Source organism: Asterias rubens, chromosome 3, assembly GCF_902459465.1.
Source record: "Asterias rubens chromosome 3, eAstRub1.3, whole genome shotgun sequence".
NCBI lineage: Eukaryota > Metazoa > Echinodermata > Asteroidea > Forcipulatida > Asteriidae > Asterias > Asterias rubens.
In genome coordinates, this window is record NC_047064.1 from 6,025,986 (window position 1) to 6,037,702 (window position 11,717).

The 11,717-nt window shown below is 39.0% G+C and overlaps 1 non-coding gene across 1 annotated transcript; it reads left to right on the forward strand.

Moving 5' to 3' along the window:
- Nucleotides 1–3,730: 3,730 nt before the first annotated feature.
- Trnan-auu lies at nt 3,731–3,803 on the forward strand. The gene has a single exon. It is a non-coding gene; the product is annotated as a tRNA-Asn (tRNA).
- Nucleotides 3,804–11,717: the final 7,914 nt, after the last annotated feature.

Sequence of the window (11,717 nt, forward strand, 5' to 3'; positions counted from 1 at the left end):
TAGGAGACTTTTTTTTTTATAGATTTTCAGCAAACATAGCCATAGTGGTTGTGTTTGTGTCTTTCATATCAACTGAAAACGGCTTCTCCTGCTGCTTGTATTGTGGTTAAAATATAATGAGTTGGGGCCTAACAAGATTAGTAGCAGTCTAAAGAAAGTGCTGAATGACAAATATTCAATCTTGTAAAGCAAGCAACTAGGAAGGAACACAAACACAACTTTGTGTTACTAAGTAAATGTTTGACAGGCCTGGAACTACATGGAGGCCATGAGGAGGCCGTGGCCTTCTTTGCCCTGGTCTTGGCCTTGGTGCCCCTTTAAAACTTTCCTATATAGACTTACAGATTTTGCAATAGAAGTGCACTTTGCAAAATGGAAATGGCCTTGCTCGCTCAAAGGTGAAATTCCAGGCCTGGTTTGAGCTAACATTTCTGGGTCCACATGCTTACTGTCGTTGAGGTTGACAATGACAGGCAAAACAAACAGAACAGAACAGAAGTCAGTTTTGGTTGAGAGCTTTTATGATGTCATGAGTCATACATTGCAAGGTGTTTTGGCTCCTAGACTGCTATCCCTCAAAATCCCCCATCTTAACAGAGACACTCAACAAGTTATTTAACAAGGAATATGATCAGGCATGCAGTATCAATAACAACAAGGAAAAAACTTGCAGGAAGATCACAAATCCATCAAGTTATTCAACAAGGAATATGATCAGGCCTGCAGCATCAATAACAATAAGGAAAAAACTTGCAGGAAGATCACAAATCCGTCGAAGAATGATTCACACCAAGCTGCCTTTGAAGGAACCGACCAACCCAAGGACAAGGTGAAATCCTCTACCTCATCCCTTTACAACATTTTTTTTTCTCTCACTTTCTCGGTCTAATCTGCGGTCGGCCATCTCCCACCTGCCCAGAGGAAGCCACATTTCCATCCAGGCAAAAACCCTTGTGGATCAATGCTGTTATTTCTGATCATATCGTGGTGACATTGGAGGGTTCCTGAAGATCGGTGGCAGAAGCGGGATCCGCCGGCAGCAAGACATGAATTTGTTATGAGGGCAGACACTAACCTGGAGGATGTGTGATGCAATTAGATAGATCGGACCATTTTAGGAAGAATTTGACTTGTCCCCCAGGGGAAGTATTCCCTCAAGATCTATGCTTGAGGTGTTTCGTTAGCGAAATGCCATAATTATGGGGTTATTGTTATTTAACAAGGGACATTTCTACATAGGAAACACAATAAAGTGTACCAATTTTCTACCTAAACAGTTTTTCAAATGGGTGTGGGTTTTTCAAATGGGTGAATGGACATGCAGGCTTTATCTGAAAAAAAAAATACTTTTTGAATACTCTACATTTCCAGTAAAAAATGTGCAGAAAAGGCAGGTAACTTTTTGAGGGTGATTTAAAGGCATTGGACACTATTGGTAATTGTCAAAGACTAGCCTTCACAGTTGATATATCTCAACATATGCATACAATAACAAACCTGTGAAAATTTGAGCTCAATCGGCCATCGAACTTGGGAGATAATAATGAAAGAACAAAACACCCTTGTCACACGAAGTTGTGTGCGTTTAGATGGTTGATTTTGAGACTCTGAGGTCTCGAAATCAAATTCGTGGAAAATTACTTCTTTCTCGAAAACTATGGCACTTTCTCACAATATCTTATACCATCAACCTCTCCCCATTACTCGCCACCAAGAAAGGTTTTATGCGAATAATTATTTTGAGTAATTACCAATAGTGTCCACTGCCTTCAAAATGATGTTACAAATATTTTTCAAGCAGTTATGAACCCTTGAGGATCAATGCTATTTTTTTTTTTTTTTTTTTAATCTGCTTACAAATATTTTTTTAAACATAACCATTGTAGTTTGTTTACTTGTAATAAAAGAAATCATGTTCAAAACATGATAATTGGTATTGCACAATGTTGACTGTAAACCTACAAAAAACAATGTGTACATGTCTATAGAAGTATGGAAGCTTCACTCAGTATACATCTTTCAATCCAATCCGCTCAATGAGACCTATCTATAATGTATATGCACACCAGAAGTATAACATATTTATGGGCATGTTCATGAATAATGATTAATTCCTCTACAGTCAATACATTTTTCTGAAACCAACAAGGTTAGCAAATTCTGCGTCTGAACCAGTTTCAAGCTTGAAATTGAACAGTTGGCGTGGGGTTTTGTTTGTTGGTTTTTGTATTTGTGTGCGTGTGTGTGTGTGTGTGTGTATAAATTTCCTCAACTGTCTGTAATAATCAAAACAACTTTCAAGAACAGGGGAAGGTCGGATCAATATTTCATTTCAATGCAATGTAATTTGCACCTGTTTGTTTTGAAAAAATTTTCATTGGGGAGTGTAAATAAAACATTCATCATTGACTACAATGAGCTCCATGTGGCAATATCTTAGTACACTGTAATAAGTGCCTGGACTTTTCACTGTTTTGATAAAAAGCTAATTTGATGAATAGACAAGTACATTTAATTGGGATAATGACACATGTTAAAAAATAAAGCCAGGTTTCTGCTTCCTGCGACTGCGAATGCGAAACGAATGTTGCTGCGCAATAATCAGTGCAGGCTGTTTTTCCAATTGTGACGCAAGAAAATTCCCACCGCAAGGAAATTCACTTCGCATGAAACAAGTTTCAACAATAATCCCACAATTTCCAACTTTCCATTTGAATTAGGCTTGTCAGACAAATAACTTTCATCACAAGAAGATACAATAGGCACAAAAACTTTATCACAAATGCTTGGTACGTGCGCTGTATGCGTTGAATGGGGTGCATGCTAGTCTAGCTTTGATCGCTAGCTAGACCAGCATGCACCTCGTTCAACAGTCAGCGCTTGCACAATGAGTGTTTGCGAAAAGGTCTATGTCAGACAAGTAACCTTCATCATAGGAAGACAGGCATACGATGATAGCAGAGTTTGGGGTAAAGTGCTCTGTTAACATGTGGTCCAACACACATGCATCTTCGTTTTCACGATCATAATACATGTATGGAGAGGCTTTCATACACTTCAAAAAAACCTCCCGATTTGATAATAATGGTCTCATGCACATTTACAACCATCCTCTCCCATCCATCTTGGATGCACTCCACCACTTAATAAAATAACTTATGGATCTGGCTCTTAGTCAGCTAGAGAGCGCGTCCGCAAGTGTTCAGTTTTTTTTTCTAATTGATGCTCACGTGGCGAAGATCATTTCCGCAGTCCATCTATTTAGATGAGCCTAATGTACCCGCTTTCTCTTGAGCCTCCTAAGCAGGGCGAGCGGGCAGACTCCCTGGGTGGGAAGTTTTGCATTAGAATTGATGAGGGTTAAAGGGTTTGGGTACTTTTTTGTACGACACACAAAACACAAACGTCCACAGACTTACATTTTAAACGTACACGGTTTAAAGATAGTGATGGTAAAAAGCTTCCCTTAAAATATTACCAGCTGAGGTGCTGTAGTTTTTGAGAAATTGGTAATAAAAAAAAATCACAAAAATTATTTCTCCCTTGTGGTTTATATTCATTTCGGAAACAAAAAGTCGCATCCCCTTAAGGTGATCCCCTAGCTGCCGCTTCGCAGGTTGTATCGTAATTTGGGTGTGATCCCTGGCTACATGGCAGTTAACGGTTGTATGGCTTCTGACTGGCACCCCCGAACAAAGATATTGACAAAATAGAGACACCGCCAATATAGGGCTAGATAGCTCAGTTGGTAGAGCGCCTGCACATTAATCCGGGGGTCGTTGGTTCGAATCCCACTCTAGTCAATTCTTTGTTCAACCCCAAAAATCAAAAATAATTGTTCCAGCATGTATAACGGATTTACGGGACTCTTCTGAAAGCATTGCTCTGTGATTTAACATTTTCCTTGACGACTAATGAAGCTGAAACTTCTACAAGTAAATTATATCATCCACAGTGAGTAGGGATTCATGTCATGGCCAAAAACTCGGTCTCCATCAAAAGGTATCAAAACCCTTTAAGGGGACAATTCTGTAGCTTGGTAACAGCGCTCTGCGGATCTAGCCGAGACTTAAAAGATGTTGCAGTCCAAGCCTTCTGGAAAGACTCCTCTCTGGAGTATGAGGACTCTGGCTTTAAGAGCCTTTTCCGATTTAACTCTTGCACAGAGTCGAGGGGAAAAAGCACAGAGTTATTGATCTCAACGCATCACGTCTTACATTTAAATGCATTTCCTGTAAAATACAGTTTGTCCAGTAGTGCGTAATGTACATTGTCTGCACACAGCTTCAGGGAGAACTGAACGATCTTTTCACACAAAATGCTAAACCAGGCGTTGAATGAAACCCACCTCACCCACAGCAATCGCTGTGAAAAGTTTGATACAAATTCACATTTTCCCTCATATAGTGCCCCTACGCAGTAACCAGAGAAGCTCAAGGCCTGTTAAAAAATTTATAATAAAACCAATGAATACAGAATTATTTAGGGTGTTCAAAAAATACTCAGTTCCAGTCTACTAAATTAGAGCTAGAGTTATCACTGAACATCATAAAACTTTTTGTGACTATTTAAATCACAAAACAACAAAAAAAATTAAGAAAGAACTGTGTTACAAGTGAACTCTTAGCCTGATAACAGAAATACACACATGTATGAAAATAAGGAAACAATTACCAGGATGAATTTTACTCAGAGCAGCTTATGAATGAGAATTTATTTTCTTACTTGGGCATGCTTTAAAATTTAGACGTCTAGCAAGTGTTCTTGTACAATGACAACGACGTTAAGACTTAATGCCCAGCGCTCAAAACATGAAAAACGATAATATAATGCAGACTTAATCATGCTGGTGAACAAATTACTAAATTGATGGGGCATGACAGCAGGCATGTTGTGCAAGCATAGAGCACAGGCCAATGACACTACTCGGGCTAACTGCGGATGATCCATCACTGTTTGCTAGGGCTCATCATCAGAAGGATCATGTGTCTTGAATAGGCTAGACTTTCAACTTGTTTTTGAGTAAGAGAGGGGGATGGGAGGAACATCTCTAGGAAGATGTAATGGATCCCCCTTGTCTGTTATAGCATTCTCCCGAGCATGAGGAATTCTAGGTTAGGATTCCCAACTATTTAGCGAGTGATTGGGGCACACAAAAGCGTTAATGTTATTTTGATGGCAGAGTTGATGTAGAATCTCACCTGTCTATGTATTCAAAGGGAAATGGAGAGGACATTTTTTTCTAGCTCTACAATAGTCATCTCTCCTTTAGGTCATGGTATTGGCTGGATGATAAAACACTGGTTGTGCTAGCGAATCGACCTGGCAATATTAGGCCTATGTTACATGTACGCAGTTTTTCAAATAGAGTCACCAGCAATAATGAAATTTGGTGTTGGTTTACAGTAGGCCTACACCAAACATTGGGCAGACTTTTTTACAACTCCAGCTTTTAGTTGGGTTACAGGCAGCATAGAGTACAGTATGCAATGGAGGATAACTAAACGACCTTCCTCTATGCTAACTACAATGTATAGTACAACCATGGAGGTAGAAATACTGAGACACAAAAGACACGCTACTGTGTGTATGTATATTATCATTCCATGACTACACAGAAGCCAAGGTGGTTTTTATCCTTTATATGGTTGTCCATGTGTAACTCATAGATTTAAGTGTATAAATATTATAACCATCCATAGATAAAGGACCTTCCTCTCTACTATAAACCAAGGGTTCTTCCCACACATTTATGGTACACCCATGGAGGTAGAAATACTGAGACACAAAGGACACGCTGTCTTATCATTCCTTGACTACACAGAAGCCACGGTGGTTTTTATCCTTATACTGATTGTCTATGTGTAACTCATAGAGTGTAAAATGTAATAACTATTCATAGTAAAAGACCTTCCTCTCTACTACATAAAACCAAGGGTTCTTCCTACATACATTTTGTACAACCATGTAGGTAGAAATGGAGGTACATGTAGAAATACTGAGACACAAAAGCCACACCATATCTCATCATTCCCCGACTACACAGAAGCCACGGTGGTTTTTATCCTTTTACTGATTGTCTATGTGTAACTCATAGAGTGTAAAATGTAATAACTATTCATAGTAAAAGACCTTCCTCTCTACTACATAAAACCAAGGGTTCTTCCTACATACATTTTGTACAACCATGTAGGTAGAAATGGAGGTACATGTAGAAATACTGAGACACAAAAGCCACACCATATCTTATCATTCCTTGACTACACAGAAGCCACGGTGGTTTTTATCCTTTTACTGATTGTTTATGTGTAACTCATAGAGTGTAAAATGTAATAACTATTCATAGTAAAAGACCTTCCTCTCTACTACATAAAACCAAGGGTTCTTCCTACATACATTTTGTACAACCATGTAGGTAGAAATGGAGGTACATGTAGAAATACTGAGACACAAAAGCCACACCATATCTCATCATTCCCCGACTACACAGAAGCCATGGTGGTTTCTATCCTTTTACTGATTGTCTATGTGTAACTCATAGAGTATCCATAGAGAAAGGACCTTCCTCTGTGCTATAACCATGGAACCTATAAAAAGGATAACCAACCAAGGGTTCGTCCTACATGTGTACACGTTTATGGTACAAGAAGAGTCCATGGAGGTACCTAGAAATACTGAGACACAAAAGCCACACTATATCTTATCATTCGCTGACTACACAGAAGCCATGGTGGTTTCTATCCTTTTACTGATTGTCCATGTGTAACTCATTTTACTCCAAGGGCATGAAAACACCAGCCTAAAGAATGGTGTAATCCTACTGGAATTCCTTGCCTGCACTGAAGCCCCATGTCTCCACAATTACAAGTCAGCAGGGATCCCCCTACAGGCAGGGAGCTCAATGGCAGCTACAAGTATCTCTGGCTTGATGGCAAGACACTTGTCAAAAAATATTTCTTTTTATCCACCAGGGTACGAAACAAATGTGAGAATCATTTTGTGTGAGTGTTACGCAGTTTCTGGTAAGCAGATTTTACTCAAAAAATTACTCAAAATAATTATTAGCGTAAAACCTTACTTGGTGACGAGTAATGGGGAGAGGTTGATAGTATATAAACACTGTGAGAAACAGCTCCCTCTGAAGTGACATAGTTTTCGAGAAAGAAGTAATTTTCCACGAATTGGATTTTGAGGTCTCCAAATCAACCATCTCAAAGCACACAACTTCGTGTGACAAGGGTGTTTTTTCTTTCATTATTATCTCGCAACTTTGACGACCAATTGAGCTCAAATTTTCACAGGTTTGTTATTTTATGCATATGTTGAGATACACCAAGTAAGAAGACTGGTCTTTGACAATTACCAATATTGTCCAGTGTCTTTAAGCAGCTCAGTATTGGGCCTGGACTGAGGCTCTTTACTCGCCTGGACTATGTCCAAACTTACTTGAGAAGAAAAACATCTTTCCACTTTCATACGCCAAAGCAGATTAATTTTTGTGAAATTGCAAAAATGTTATGGAAGGCTTAATGAAACCAGTTAAATGCAAATCCACTGTTGAGGCCCAAGTCCATGAAGTTATAAAAAGGCGAGAACAATGTAGACCTACTGCTTGACAAGTCATGGGTAATCTTGAGTGGAAAAGATTAGCTTGCTAAAATGTTGTAGCACCAGCCAAAACAAAACTAAAATATGTGAGTGAGTTAAATCTATGAGTGCTTCCCTCACGTTCATGGCTTCACATGAAATATCTGTCCCTGGAAACACAGCCATACAATACAAGGGACCTCCAGACATGGTGTCCACAGCCTAACTGGAACCACAGAGGGAACAATCCATACCAATCCTTTGGTTCAACCATAGAGGCTCAACAGTTCAACCCAGTGGTTCAACCATGCCTGGCAAAGAAGCTCCAGTGAGGGGTAGCCAGCGAGTCTGTCTGCCCCCAAAACCACCAGGGCCTGGCCTCCAGCGATATAACAGAAATTTCAGAATGGGGTAACAATTATTAAGAGAAAATGTTGCGTAAGATTGATTTTTAATAGCACTGTAGGGGTCTCTTGCGCTCCATTGACTGGCATTGTAAACAGGAATGTTGTACAGTGAGCCACACTCCTGGGGTTGGGGTATGTATTTACAGAGGAGAATATTACATTTAGGGCCTACAAGTTGCATGGCCAAAACATGATGATACTACTAGTACTACTAATGCCCCCAACTTCTGCCATCCCCTCCCACAAAGGGAGAGAGGCAGCATGCAACAAACTGAAAATAATGTAAAGAAGGACAGTCGGAATATGTTTCCAAACATGTTTGACAACTCCACATCACACAATATCACATCTAAACTAAAACATGATCCACTATAGTTAGTTTCAAAGGTTCAAGTGTTCTGAATGAATGGTGCATTTTCAATGAGTTTGTGCCCTTTACTATCCCAGTGTGTTAGATTTATTTTTTTAGAAAACAGCACATCCACTTATCCGCTCTATGAGCTTAACCCTACTCTCCAGATAAACCAAACAAATCTGGTCACTTACATGTACAATGTCACCTACAGAGATCTACTTTTTGTACTAACAACATAAAACTCCTAGAAAAACCCTTTCTTATCTCAAGTCAAACTACATTTAAAAACCTACATGTAGCTACTACAGCAACTAGCCTGAAAGCACTCCAAGCTGCTCAAAAATATATTGCCCGGAGTGTAATCGTATTACATCAAGACATGAAGAACTGACAGAGCACACACAAGGATGCAGCGTCCCCCCCCCCCAACATCCTCACTTCAGCACAGGTCAAATGCAGACTGACAGAGAAAAGGTGTCAACTTGGCCACCTACTTTTCTTCTTCCTATTCCTCTATTCTGAGTAACCTTGCCGAGAGCATTGCACTCAGCCATAATCTTATATACTGAGGTGACAAGGCTGTTCAGCTATCCTCTATAGAAAGAATTTCTGCAATCGTCCCTCTCCCCCCCCCCCTTCTCTTTATATTTGAAGAACCTTAAAATAATATTTGTAGTTTTTGCGTCTACGGTCTCTATATTTTAAGTCCCTTAAAATAATATTGGTACCATAGTTTTGGTGTCAGCTTTTGAGTATTCGTGTGAGATTCTCACTTGGGGTACATTAATTGATTTATGACTGATTTGAGTGTTTCAAAAAAGAGTTTAGGCATACCAAGAGAAAAGTCAATGAAGACTATAGACTTAATGTTGGTAGTTTTTGTGTCAGCTTTCAAATATTTAATTGAGCTTCTCATTTTGAAGAATATTATCAATACTATTTCAAGACTGTGAGGCCCAACCATAATATATTCTAGACTAGAATCTACAGACAATTCTTTTTCATTTCATAACAATATTACTTCAGGATATCGAATTGTGTTTGCAAGATATTAAGATTTCTAATTGACCAAGTTCCAACCCCCACCCCCCCCACCCCCGAATAGATATGAGAGATCAGAGATGAAAATAGGGATAAGCCGATATAAAATTAATCTTATTAAAATCAAATTGAATTAACTTCTCCGCAGTGGTCACTGCACTTCAGGCTTGCTGTTAAGGGCTCTTAGAATTTTTTACTGGAATTAAGCGCAAAGTTTAATGCACTTTTTATTTTGTCATTACATCAAGTGTAGAACCTCTTTGTGCTTTTCAGACAAAGTCCGTGTAAACGGGACCGTTTCAAAAAGAAGTGCTGGTTGTTCTCGGGCACTGCCTCTCTCTGAATGGGCCGTGCAAAATTCTTAACAACCAAGAAACCTCCCATGTGAGTTTAGTCAGTCTCTTAAATGCTCTAGCTACTACCATTGGGAATACAATGGACTCGAACTGACTTTAGCAGTCAGGTGGTTTGGTATTTATTGGGTTTTTGCCCGCTTTTTTTTCTTCGTTTTTTTTTCACACAGAAATCTCTCACAAAGGAAGCTCTATCGACACAAAACAACAACAAAATTGTCCCATTTTAAAAATGTGTCCCACATGGGCATGTCATTGTGTGCACACTGTATTTTCATTTGTACAAGGCAGGTCATTTTATGCAAATTGTGCTAGGTAACACCTAACAACAGTCGTTTAGGCCCAATAAGAAAAGAAAGTTTAGGAAACATGCATTTGGCGCCAGGATTCAATGTGATTGATGGCCGCCATGCGCAGTAAATTTATCAGAGTTTTGGTTAAGGATTCCGAAATGAAAACAAAATAATGCATGTAGCCTCACCTGAGTTCTCTCGGGGCTCGTTCAAGTTTTTGGCACCTGCTCAATTGACAAGAACAACGTCTATCCTGGGAAAGTCCGAAACAATCTTGTGGTATGTAACCGGTTTGTTGAAATTTAAAATTGCATCAATCAATAGACACAACAGGTGGTTTGAATGTGGGCAGCAGAAGTTATGGGTTTCTGTTTTGAGGTTGTTTTTTTTTTAACAGATGAACTTGGCTTATATGCATTTTATGGTCTTGTAATAGACCTGTGGTCATAGAATGCTAAGAGATGGTCTCTTGAGGTTTGGTTCAAACCATCAACTCAACGATAACAAATTACAGTACATAAGCGCCAAGGGTCTAGAGCTCTGACGAAAGTCCGGTTTGGATCGACCCAAGTCCATTTTCCCTATTTACTCTGCGTAGTTGTATTGTATCCCAAGAGCTTTTACAGTGCAGCATGGGTTTCCCAGTTATTCCTTAAGCAACCTGTACCTGTGTACTTTGGTAAACTTGTTTTTGCACAGCTATGTAAATCACCTAACACTTCTGAAAAATACTGGTCCCAAATGGTGGCCCGAATATCTGACGTCACGTTTCAAGGGTCATGAATACTTCTAGATACCTGCTTCAGAACATGGCAGCATCATGCCAGATGTACCTTACAAAACAAATGTGCAGGATACCAGTCACAAATTATACATGTGAAATGGTAGTTTCGTTGGTATTGTTATATTCTGGTAAGCAAAAATTGCTTGTGCTTAGCTACTTTTTGTGCTGAAGCAGCTCTTTGAAATTGGGCCCTGTTTCCATTGGGGCTATCCCTGTAGTTCTTCATACATTACAACAGACAACATTCAACACACATCATAAATTCAATTAAATTGAAAACACAGAAACAACTACAGACGTGCTTTACCAAGATAAAATGGTCACGCTCTTAAATCCCTTCAAGGCCTGATGCTGCATTGCCTTGTTCAGACTAAAAGTTTAATCGATCAAACTTTTCCTGCTGCTTGTAAAAAACATTTATTCAAATAAGAAAAAATGGAATTTTCGTTTATGAATTATCCCATTTCTTAATCTCCTAAATCGATGCAAATAGGTTAAGAGTACTTCAGAATAAAAGTCTCAACGATCAAATCTTGCTGCGGCTTCTAAACAACATTTATTCAAAAACAAAATTCCTTAGAACCGGTAACTTTCTTTAAATGACTTATCCCATTTCTTAATATCCTAAACCAATGCAAATAGGTTAAGAGTACTTCAGACTCAAGGTTTTAAACGATCATATTTTGCTGCTGCTTCTAAAAAAAATTATTGAAACAACAAAATTCCTAAGAACCTGGAACTTTCTTTAATGACTTATCCCATTTCTTAATCTATTTAATCAATGCAAGTAGGTTAAGAGTACAAATTTGTGTTCGGACGGAAGAGATTTACCTCCCTCCTCCCCCCGCCCCCAAGACAATGTCATCAGATACCCTCATCCATAAAACAAATACCCTG